Consider the following 12394-nt stretch of genomic DNA (forward strand, 5'->3'; position numbering starts at 1 on the left):
CCACAGGGTGAGGTGCTGTCCATGGGGCACAGAGGGTTCTGGTGTCCGTCTCGAGGATCTCCAAGATGTCCCAGTGAGCCTTCCCACCCTCAAAGGCCTGCTGCCCCAGGGGGAAATGTATTCCCTCGATGCTGACCCCAGCCAACCTGGGGCTCTGAGAAGCCCTCGGCGAGGCCCGGAAGCACCCCAGGACAGTGGTTCTCCAAATGGGGTGCTGGGATCCGTAGCATCAGCATCATCTGGGGTCTGGTCAGCAGTGCAGATTCTCAGTTCACCCCAGACCTCCTCCCCAAGTCTGGGGACCGTGAGAACCACTGGTATTGGGTACAAAGAAAAGCCCTGGTAGAAAGTCTCTCAGCCTCAGAGAAGGGACTGGGGTCCCTTGTGGGTTCGGGGGAGGGGATTAGTGTTCTGGCCGACCCTCCCTGTGGACACACACTAGGGGGCAGGCTCTCAGCAGCCACTCTGAGCAGGGGAGGCACCCCCTGGCCTTCTGAGGGTGCCTCTGGGGGAGAAGGGGCCTCACCACCTGGAAGGACAGGGGTCACCTCTCGCAGGAGGAGCCCCCACAGCGTGGAAGGACCATTGCACGCACGGGGACGGTTGACTGCTTTCCCAGTGCCCTGCTGACGGGGGACCTCAACGTGTGCTCCTGCGCCCACCCCCATCAACCTCTGTGTGTCTGACCTCAGTTTTAGAGTCTCCCCACCCTGAGACAGGGGCTTCTTCTAGCAGGCACGTCAACTTGCTCATGCTGTTCCTTCAACTGGTGACTGTTTATTCACCCCAGACTCTGTGTTGGGAAGCTGGGGAGCCAGGCTCGTGGTTCTGGTGGGGAGCAGGATGGGTAGTCCCTGCCCTGGTGGGGTCTGCTGTCCGATGGGGGAGTTAGTCCAACTCCCCAGATGTTGAGTCGATCGTGAGCGGGGGAGGTGGCCCAAGGAGACTGGCCACATGAGGCCAACGGAGACTGGACAGAAGATGCGTGTTCTGCCTTCAGGCCAGAGCCCTGCCTCCCCGCCATGGTCTGCTTGCCTGCCCCCCTCCCTTCTAGCCAGCGACCGCAGGCCCCCACATCAGCCCAGGGCCCAGCTCCACCCTGCCCCCAACCCTCCCAGTGCCAGCCTCCGCCTGGGTGCTGATGGCCCTCAATTCTGGGCGACCCGATACGAAACAAGAGGTCTCGTCCCCGCTTCCTCCTTGGGGAAGCCCCCAGGTCCTTCCCCTCTCTCTGCAGAAACTGGGGCAGACCACGCCCCTGACAAGCGGACAGATACAGGCGTATGGACACACTCACGAGGGCCCGCCCCTCACTGGAGGGTCCCACCTCACTGCTCCCATGTAGCCAAGAAGCCCCATCACCCAGTCGGCCAACACGCTGGTCCGTCCTCTGGCTCTAGCCTAGAGGGACCCGGGGTGGTTTCACGAGGAAGGAGGAGGGGCCCGGGAGGCTGGAGGCTCCCAGGGGTGGAGGAGCACCCAGGCTCCAGGATGGCGGAGGAGAGGCAGGGAGAGAGGGGAGGGCGAGGAGCGGAGAGCCAGGCAGGAGTGTGGAAAGGCCCGGGTGAGGGGGAGGGCGCTGTCCGCAGCCTCCGGAGATCAATTAACTGATAAATATTTGATTAGAACCTTTGCTAACTTACATCTTGCCAGCGCCCCCTCTTCCCCACCTCCTCCGAGGCTCTAGGAAAGGGGGGCTGCTCTCCTGTCTGCTTCCTCCCCACTCCCACCCCCACCCCCGCTGCGACCCTCCCCAGTGCCCTCCTCTCCGTCCTGTCTTGGCAGAGGGACAGCTGCCAATCTCTCCCTGTGCAGGGCTCCAGCGCTGGAGCCCGGGGTCCAGACTGTCAGGGGAACCTGCGACACGGTGGGGGTGGCGGGAGGGGTGTTTGGGGTCCTGAGGGCCAGGGTCTGGAGGGGTCAGGGGTGGGCAGGAGGCAGCTGAGGGATCTCGAGCGACATTGTGACATCATGAAGTCAGCGCATCTGAGTGCACGGTGCTGTCTGCTCTGCAGACAAGACCTCGTCGAATCTCCAACCTGCCAGGCGGACAATGTGCCCCCATTTCCCAGCCAATAAAGTTGAGGTAGGGGGACCTGTATGGCATGGGCTGCCAGCTCCTAAACCTGGCTCCCTGCTCCTCGTGCAGAACTGTAAGCCATTCCTGGGGGGTCTAGGGAGAGGTGAGGTTCCACAGCCCTGTGAGAGTCGAGACCCTGGAGAGCACGTGGAGAGCTCTGATCCCCCCTCTTTTCCAGCGACTGGCCCCAGGTCACTGCTTATCTGCTCTGAGTACGTCTCCCGTGTGCAGTGATCACCTCCAGTGTGCCGGTGGGTCTTGGGCAATTCTCGACACCCCTGCCCTGCATCTCCTTCACGCCCATGCATAGTGGCTATGGTTCCATGAGTGGCCTTTTCCTAGGCTGCACAACCTGTTCCTGGGACGCACACTGGGGCAACGAAACTTCACAACCAAACTTTCCCACAAGATTCTGAAGTGCAGCCCATGCTGACAGCCCCAAGAGCAGACCTGGGTGGAACAGCAGAGGGTCAGGTCCACCCGAAGAGGGCATCCAGGTGCCCCGCACACAGAGGCTGGCACAGTGTTTGTCACTTTCGTTTCCTTCCTTCTTCTGGGTCTGTTGGGGCCACAGCGAAGGGCTTGGGCTTGGTGGCGTGAGCTGGGCAGAGTCCCCCTGCCGGGCCAGCTCTCATGGCTTCAGGTGGTTTCAGAGAAGTTTGTGAACCAGTGCGGCTCCCCAGGGATCGTGAATTCCCTCGCTCGCCCTCCACCCCCACATCCCTGCACTCAGCACAGCAGTCTGCTGCACTCGGAAGTTTGAATGCACACTGGATGGGTGGATGGAAGGATGGGGGGGTGGATGGATAAATGAAAAGACAGATGGAAAGATGGCTGGCTGGATAAAAAGATGGCTGGATGGATGAAAGGACTGATGGGTGGACGGATGAATGAAGAATTGACAGAGGGGTGGATGGGTGGATAGATGGACAGATAAAAAGGTGGATGGAAAGATGGATATAAAGATGAATGGAGAATGGATGGATGAAAGGGGAACGGATGAGTAGATGGACAGATGAGTTAAAAGCTTAAAGACCATGGTCAAGTCATTTATTCCCACCCCCTCTGCAAACCTGTCCCTCTCCTGTTGTTACACTTGCCCGACAAATTGCTAAGAGCAGCTCTGCCCATCCCACTTCGTGGCTCACACTCTGGGAAAAAGTACAGAATCAGCCCAATTTCCTTAGATCACTGTCCTCTGCCTGGATCTGCCACTCACTCTCGATGACCATTTCCCGCTTCCTCTCCAACCCTCCGCCACGCTCCAGTGTTCTTCTTGGCGATGACTGTGCTTTTATTTCCCGTGGAAATGCAAGGCCATGTCCACGCTCACTTGTTCACCTTCCCGCCTCTTGTCCCACCCCTGGCCTTCCCTCCCATCTCTGCTCCCATCTCTGACCGGTCACTTCCATGCACAGTTGTCCAGTCCTTCTCACCAGCATGTGCTCACAGCTCTGGCAATTTGCTGACTGGCTCCCATGATAGGGAAAGAAAACCCTCCTTGGCCACTCAGCTTTGTCAGCTACAAACCCCATGCACAGCTTCCTTACAGAGCAAAGCCTCTTGAATGAGTCGCCTCCACCTGCAGCCTAAACTCCTTTATTCCCGTTCCCTCGTCATCCCACCCCCAGAAGACTCTCCCGGGCACCATTCCCTGAAACTACCCTGGGCAAGGTTCCCACCTGTGCCATGTTGACCATCTAAGGGTCAGCTCCCAGTCCTCATCTGACCTGACCCTCAACAGCACGCGATGTGCTGACCCTTCATCTCTCTCCAGACACACTCTCTTTTCTTGGTTCTGACTCATCACTCTCTTCATTGCCATGAGGGGGTTTTGGCCCATGAGGAACTGACCATTCTAAGTCAACAGTAATGATGGCTGGAAGGCAGTTAGTTCTAGAGAGCAAAGTTCGCTCATCTGACAAAGGGGAATTGAGGGCCACGACACAAGAGATTGGACCGATTCAAGAGGAGGGGCGATGTCAGGGGAGGGTTGTGGTTGGCCATGAAGGCGGGGTGAGGGCTCAGGCCTCTGCTTTCCAGAGTCTAGGGTATTTACTCCCCAGCTCTCTCCCTGGGAGGCTGTCTCAGGCTGGATCTCCCCCAGACCAGAGGGGATCCAGACTCAAGGGAGGGCCCCCTCCAGGACCCTCCAATCTTCTCGGTTCTACTGCTGCTTCCTCCTTAGGCCTGAGGTGGTAACAGCTCTGTCGCTGTCAGTCTGGGGTCCTGCACTGTTCCTGGCGGTCCCTCCAGCCCATCCTCCAGTTGTTGCTGTTGTTGAGTTGCTCAGTTGTGTCCAACTCTTTGCAACCCCATGGACTGCAGCATGCCAGGCCTCTCTGTCCATCACCAACTCCTGGAGTTTGCTCAAACTCATGTCCATTGAATCGGTGATGCCATCCAACCATCTTATTCTCTGTCGTCCCCTTCTCCTCCTGCCTTCAGTCCTTCCCAGCATCATGGTCTTTTCTAATGAGTTGGCTCTTCGTATCAGGTGGCCAAAGTATTGGAGCTTCAGCTTCAGTCCTTCCAATGAATATTCAGGGTTGACTTCCTTTAGGATTGACTGGTTTGATCTCCTTGCAGTTCAAGGGACCCTCAAGAGTCCTCTCCAACACCACAGTTCAAAACCATCAGTTCTGCAGTGCTCAGCCTTCTTTATGGTCCAGCTCTTCTCCAGACATCTCTGGAAAGTCTCCTTGTAAATAAACTCACGTTATCCTAGAGCCAGTGAACCACCCGCTCCCTGCTGGGTCCTGATGACACAGTGGTATGAGATGGAAGGGCCTGTCCAGCCCCAGGAATGGGCAGCAAGGGGCTTTGACCAGGGAGAACCCAGCCAGCCTCTCGGGGAGGCCCTGCAGCTAATGGCCTTTTCTCTACTCCTGTACCTTGGGTAGGCCTGCTTTTGGCAGCAGACTCTGAGTGCAGACTCAATGCCTCCATTTCTAGGTGACCCTGGGCACAGCCTAACCTCTTAGTCTGTGGGAAGGGGACAGGGACTCATCTGCCTGGAGGCGGGGGCTGGGCGGAAGGGCCCTTCATCTTTAAGACCTAGAGCTAAGACTCCCCCAAGTGTCTCTGCTCACATCACTGGCCCAGTGGAAAACTGTGCACTCAGGCCTTGGCCAGTGAGCTCCTGTCTTCCGGGGGGAGGGTCCCCTCTGTGTGGGATGCGCTGGGCAGGCTGTTCAGGGAGCAGGGTGCTGGGGGCAGGGAAGAGCCGAAGCGGCCGCAGACAGAGGCCCTCCCAGCCCCTCCCTGCACAGTCCCCTAGGGGATCTCGCTGCTCCCAGCCCCTCCACGACAATTAGGCTAATTGCCTCCCAGACTCCTCAACCCGGGAGGGAGCTTGCGGTGGGCCTGGTCCACAGGCCAGGCTGCAGAAAGAAGGCAGGCTGGCGGCAAAGGCTGGGCACCACGCCATCTCTCCACCACCTCTGGGCAAAGTGGCTTCCAGACAGGGTGGAGGAGGGGAGCGCGGCAGAACCACTAGCTTCAAGGACCAGACGGGTAGGTGTGTGATCTGCTTGTCCCACTCTGGACATGGCTCACCTGTCCTGAGAGGAGAGGGGACCCCCACCACCACCTTCACAGGCACGCCACCCCCGCAATACCAATCTTTACCCAGGTCACTGATATCAGTTGAGCCTCTGCTGCTTGGCACCGGGTACACAGGAGGTGCACAGGCTGGACTGATGCTGTGCCTGTGTGCGCAGGGCACCACCCTTATTCCCAGGACAGCGGGGACAGATGTCGCCTCCCTAAGCAAGGAACAGGGGCCAAGCCTGAGCCTTCATGCCGTGTTGGACAATTCACAGGACCAGGAGAACGGGACATTTGGTTTCCAGAAGAGGCCCGTGCAGAGGACCCCCTGTGAGCATCGTTGGGTCGTTCTCGAGGCACCCCCGGTGCCGATCAGTGTCAGAAGAGGAGGCAGCTGACTTAGGAGCTGACTGCTGGCAGGCAGGACATGTGGGTTCAAGTCACCAGTGATGGCTGAGCCAGGGCACCTCAGGGGTCTGACCTCCCAGCCTGGGAGCAGGATGGTCCTGCCCTCCCCATCCCAGGGCATGCACGTGTGAGGCCATGCTCCAAACCTCTGAATGCTAAGGAATCTGCATCCCGAGCAAACCCGAGACTCCTTCAATCCCCGAGCCTTAGATGGGAAGTGACCAGGGGTGACACCCGATCCGGCCTGCCAGACAGTGACTCTCATCTCTGTGCCCTTACTGGTAGCCGCCCGGCTCTGTCCAAGCGAGCCCAGGGATGCATGTTCACCAGCGTGGAGGCTCCTTCCCTCCGAGGGCAGCTCTGCCGGGATGCTTTTCCACGGGCAGAGCTGAAACCTGCCTTCTGGAAACTTCCACCTCATGCCTGCACGACTGCAGCCCGTGGACTCATCCGCCCCTTGCTGACCCTCCGAGGGTGTGAAGAATCCACAACACTATACCCACTTTGGGTGTTCCTTGGTGCAGTTCCAGGAATATGTGGGATGGTTGTCCCCCTTTTACAGGCGAGGAAACTTCGGTTTGTGGTTCCACGCGAATCTGAATCCAGGCTGCGTTCTGCTTGTCTCCACGACCACTGCACCTTTCCCGATTGGGGAGGGGGTCTCGGTCGACACCCACCTGCTCAGAGGGAGGGTCCCTCTGTCCCCGGGTAGGCTGGTTCGGGAGCAGAGGCATGGCATTTCCGGGAGCGAGAGGGCTGCCCGTGACCACGTGATGGTAGCAGTGGGGAGGGTGGGGGCTCACAGAGGGGAAAGGCCTGGGGTCGGCAGGGAACACGAGGAGCAGGAGAGAAAGGGGGTGTTACTAGACTAACGCATTCGGTTGTCTTCTTGGAGGCGATGTCTCTATTCTATTTTCTTAACGTGCTGGTCACAGGGAGGTGAGGTTTTGGGGAGAAAGAGAAGATGAGATTATTGAAGAGGAACAAAGATGAAGCTGGGACACGCGGTGATATCAAGGGAAGGAGCAAGAGACCCCCAGCCCTTGTGCGGGCTGGTCCACGCGGTGATATCAAGGGAAGGAGCAAGAGACCCCCAGCCCTTGTGCGGGCTGGTCCACGCGTCACGGCCTGTCACGTTCCTGCTGCCAGGTTTGGGTGAGTTTGGTTGATCTAGCAAGTCCTCCCACTGTGACTTAAGACACACCAGGCAGGAATAGCACACGTCCTCTGACTTTCTCCAAGGAGGGTGGATCCTGGCCCTGCCCCCAGAGACCCAGGACCACTGCGATCCCGGAGAGGGACCTCCGAGGTGGAGAATGTTCTGGATACTCAGATGAGGAGGAATCGGCCCCGGGGAGGACCGGCTGGTGAGTGCAGGCAGGGTTGGTGTTCTCGAGTCTGCACCAGCGGAGTGGGAGCGATGGTGTGTGTGAACCTGCTCGCTGAATAGACACCCAGCACCCACCAGGTCCAAGTTCTGGGTGCTGGGGTGCGCCAGCCAGCACAGAGCCCTGCCTCTGGGAGTGGACACCCCAGGGGACACCCTGGGGAGGCCCCATGAGCATCAGCTAAGTCTGAAGCACGTGACATGACTTTTGGGGGACAACCAATTAACTCTGCCACGGTGTTTGGTTCAGGCTGATATTCCAATTTCCTAGGGGGCCAGCTGACAGCAGGGGCCAGGTGGAGGCGGGCATGGGCTCAGCAGGGCTGTTGCCTCGAGTGTCTCCTGCGTGACTCATGGAAGGGGCTCCCCACTCCTGGAGAGGAGGGGACTTGTTCTCCCGGGAGCATCAGTGCGAAAATAATAGACACAATCAAGGTTTCCAGGACCTGCCAAGACCCAGAGCAAAAGGAAGAGCGGGTCCAGGTTCAGCAGAGGCTGACTGAGCTGGAGGTCACCCGCGGGAGGGAGGCAGGGGATGGAGCGCCAGGACAGCACACAGTCTGGCCACACTCCCTCACTTTCCTCTTGCCTCAGACTCATTTGCTTTCTCAGTCCAGAAACAGGCCACCTCCATGGCTCACAGGCTCCTGCCCCCAAATTTCATGGGAGAGTGGCCCTGCCAGATGGGAACGGAGGCCCCTCCGAGCCCAGGCACCCGAGGAAAGTCCTGGCTCACGGAGGGGGAGTCCTGGAAACCCAGCCCCCACCTCCATGTGAGACCCCTCCTGTCTCCTTCCAGTCCGCCACCCCAGAGGCACAGCAGGGATTTCTCCCTCTTGGAATCTCATGCCTCCTCCCTTCCAAGAGCTAAGTTGTCATCCCAGTGGCGTGCAGGGTGGGCAGATCCCTGCAGGCCGGTGTATATCAAGGCAGAGACTTTGGGGCATGGTCTTGGCAAGCAGGGGTGCTGGTATAGATGCTTCGACAGAGCGGGGCTGCAGTCACGGTGCCAGGGAACTTGAGTGGGAACTCCTGAGGGCAAGGGCTCACCACTGAGTTCCCCAGCAGCTGACACAGCCCCGGCATACAGCAGAGGCTCAGTGCATGTTGAGTAATGCTGACGAACGCAGGAATGACAGCCACGGGTCGCTTGGAGAGCCCAACACTGCATAAAGCTATAAAAAGGCATTAGTTCATATAATTGTTCAACAGCTTGTGAACTGGCCTTCTCCACTGAGGAGAGAAACAGAGAAGGAAGTCACTTGCTCAGGAGCACAGAGCGGCACGTGGCAGACCCAGACCTGCCTGACCAGTGGACACAGCATGGCAGCTATGGACTCTTGTAGCTGGGCTCTTGTCCACAACTGTAGTCTCTGGTCCATGGGAGCAGAAGAGGGTGGTCCCTCCACCCATCGTCCCCAAGACCCCAGGGCTCTGTCAAGCAGGCTGACCCAGCCTTACGGAATTCCTTCTAACCCAGCAACCAACCAGGGCACCTGAGCTCACAGGTGCCCTCCCCTGGCCTGACACCCTCCTCCAGCATTCAGAAGATGGGCTGACCTGGCGATCCACTCCTCGCCCCCTACCAGAGGAGGACGGAGCAGTATGCTGGTGAATGTCAGACAAGGGTTCTGTTGCAGGGAAAACGTCCTGCGTTGTGGCGGCTGCATATTTCCATGGTGTAACACTCCTCCCTCCACTGATTTCAAGCTGCCAGCTTGGAGTCCCTGAGTGAGGAGCTGGAAAGGGATGTACACAATTCAGGGCTTGGACGAAGGACTCGGCCTGCCTCTGGGGAGAGGGGGCGCCGGCCCCAGCCGGGCTCCAGTTCAACTTTCCTCGTCCAGGCGGCTGGAGGTCGGGTTAAGGGCAGTGATGCAGGCGGTAGGTGTGAAGGGGGCTCTGAGGGGGGCTGGGATGGGGCTGCCCTGGGGTGGAGGGGAGACCAGGGGTCCCTAGCAGAAATCAGGGGGAGCTTGAGGGGAGGGAGAAGCAGCGGCTCCAAGGCCGGGGCTGAGAACCTGCCTGGGCGGTGGCCCTTCCTGCCTCATCCAGTCCACTCTTCTCTGCAGCCAGTTCAGTATCTTCTGTTACGTTAGGGCTGTTGGGAGGCCCGTCACACCCTGTACTGCTTCATCCAGGGCCCGCGGGGTGGGGGGTTCTCCAGCCTTTGGCTTTCTCCCCTTCCTCTCCCACCTTTTCCATGGGGCGTCTGGCTCAGCGGATACTCCAGGGACTACAGGGTGCATTGCGTGTCTGCCCCCACCCCTGAGACCTAGAGGGACTTCAGGGGAAATCCAGGCAGAGCCCCCAGAAGTTAGCGCCAAGGACTCCAAGCCACTCGGCAAGTTTATAATCTGACGCTGAGGCCCGTGTTTGGCCATTCCTGGTGGCAGTGAGCTGCAGGCCTGGCTGGGTTCCCACCAGCCCTGACCCCTCCCCTCCAGCATCCCAGGTCTCCTCCACCTTCTGTCTCCTTTTCCTCTGGTCCACAGACCCTCCTTTCCCAGAAGGGTCTCAGGCCCCTCCTGCCTTGGTGGCTGCCGAGTGGTTGATGGGCCGGGTCACCCTGGCAAACAGCAAGTCCTGATTGCAGAGCCCTGCTCTCCATGCGGTGCACACGTGGGCCCAAGCCTGGGCTCCCACTCAGTCCGCAGCACTGGGGCCAGTCTCCTGACACGGCTCTCTGGGGTGCCTTGAACACCTTGCCCTCTGCCCAGGCTTCGTACAGGGTGGGTGAGCCTGGCCACACTCTTGCTCAAGTCTCCCTGCTGGCGGCCTGGTTTCTGCATCTGCACCGTGAAGGCCGACAGAGCTGACCCAGAGCTGCCGTGGCTCGAGATCAACACGCACCGATTTGGTGCTGTGCCCGGAAGCAGCTTGGTAGTGCTCCGCCTGTGCTCTCTGCCACTTCCTTCTATTGGGGGAAGAACTCCGGGCACCTGAGAGCCTGGACAGGAAAACACCCTACCTCTCCACCTTATCGTCCGTCAACTGGAATGTCACCACCCATGAAAGTGGCTGTAAACCCAGGGCGTGAGCACCGCCCGAGACCCAGCCTCGAACAGAAACCATAGGTCCTTCGTACCGTGCTACGCTTGCACTCGCCCCAACTCCAAAACTAGGGTGTGAGCAGACCCCACCCCTAAATGGTTCTTTCACACATTTGTAAAGAAGCCACAGATTACAACTTCACCTGTCTTCTCTCTTTGGGTAAGTGTATTCCCATAAAATAGTTTCTTTCATAATCCTAATGTATTTTATGCACTTAAGACCATTTTTTGAGAAGGGATCCGTGTGCCTCAACGGATGCTAAGAAGGTTCAAGGCACAAGAAAGAGTAAGAACCTCCACCCGAAGGACCCCAGGCGCTTTCCCGATCTACTGACTGAGATGTCACCCCAACCCCCCCAGAATGGAGCCCCGCCACCTGCCAGAGCCTACTGCGGTCTCTCAGCCCAGACCCAACCCCTTCCTGCATTAAGCGGGGCCCAGATCTCAGCCGAGAAGCCCCAGGGGAGGGGACGGATTTTCGCACGATTAAGCCGTAATTCCCTCCAAGCTCACTGCATACAAATCGTAAATAACGTGGCCCCATAAATCCCCCTCTCCCATCAGCTTCACCTCCACCGCACTCTGTCATGCCAGGGGAAATCAGCGAGGAGCTGGCAGCCGTTGTCTGGCTGAAGAGCCCAGAAAGGCAGGTGTGGGGTGGGGCCGCCTGCCGAGCATGAGGCTGCTGGGCCAAGCAGGGACCCCAAGGGTTGGGTCTCTGCAAAAGGGGGTGTGGGACTAGAACATAACTAGGGGTCACCCGGGAGTTCAGAGAGCTGGTGCCAGTCACTGCCCCTCAGTGAGTAGGGTCCTCACCCCATTTCACAGATCCTCTAGGGTGCTGCCCAGCCCTGAATCTGTAACTCACTGTGTGTGTATCCAGCTTGTGTATGTGTGTCCACACGTGTGTGAATATCCACGTGTGTGTCGTGTGTCCACATGTGTGTATCCACGGTTGTGTGTGCTTGTGTCCACACACGTGTGTATATCTACACATGTGTGCATGTGTGTTCATACACATGTCCATGTGTATCCACGGTTGTGTGTGCCTGTGTCCACACACGTGTACATCCACAAATGTGTGTTCACAAGTGTATGTCCACGTGTCTATCCATGATTGTGTTTGCCTGTGTCCATACACGTGTATATCCACACGTGCCTGTGTTCACACGTGTGTCCATGTGTATCCATGATTGTGTGTGCCTGTGTCCACACGTGTGTATGTCCATGCATGTGTATGTGCACACATGTTCATGTATCGATTGTTTGCTTGTGTCCGTACACGTGTGTACATCCACACATGTATGTGCGTGTGTTCATGTGTGTGTCCACATGTGTATCCATGATTGTGTGTGCATGTGTCCACACACGTGTGTATATCCACACATGCGTGTGTCCACCTGTGTATCCACACTTGTGTGCCTGTCGTGTGTTCACATGTGTGTGTCCACCTGTGTATCCACCCTTGTGTGTGTGCACGTGTCCACACGTGTGTGTACCCACACTTGTGTGCGCATGTAGATGTGTGTGTATCCACACTTGTGTGTGCATGTGTCCACACTTGTGTGCAGGTGCCATGAAGAACCAGCAGCTCTGGGGAACACACGCTGCTGCTGCCGCCAAGTCGCTTCAGTCGTGTCCGACTCTGTGCGACCCCATAGACAGCAGCCCACCAGGCTTCGCCGTCCCTGGGATGGGGCTGTGGGTAACCGGAAACGGCGGCTGTCCAGGGACGTGGGAGCGGTGGGGCGGAACCTCTCTGCCCAGGGGGTGGGCCGCCCGTCACCCGATGGGCTTGTCTGCGGAGCCTGGAGGCCCCTCCCGCGGGGGCACTGGGAGGGTGGCAGTGCTGCTCTGCTGCCCCCAAGCAGTGAGAGAACCCCCAGCACCTTTCAACCGCTGCTCACAGGCTTCCTG

The 12394-nt window shown here is 58.4% G+C and overlaps 1 protein-coding gene across 9 annotated transcripts in view; it reads right to left on the minus strand.

The window, feature by feature from the left end:
• Window positions 1–12394, minus strand: part of RBFOX3 (RNA binding fox-1 homolog 3) — a 435991-nt gene that overhangs the window by 23431 nt on the left and 400166 nt on the right. The window lies entirely within an intron of this gene.

The sequence above is a fragment of the Oryx dammah genome, unplaced genomic scaffold, assembly GCF_014754425.2.
Source record: "Oryx dammah isolate SB20612 unplaced genomic scaffold, SCBI_Odam_1.1 HiC_scaffold_8, whole genome shotgun sequence".
Lineage (NCBI taxonomy): Eukaryota > Metazoa > Chordata > Mammalia > Artiodactyla > Bovidae > Oryx > Oryx dammah.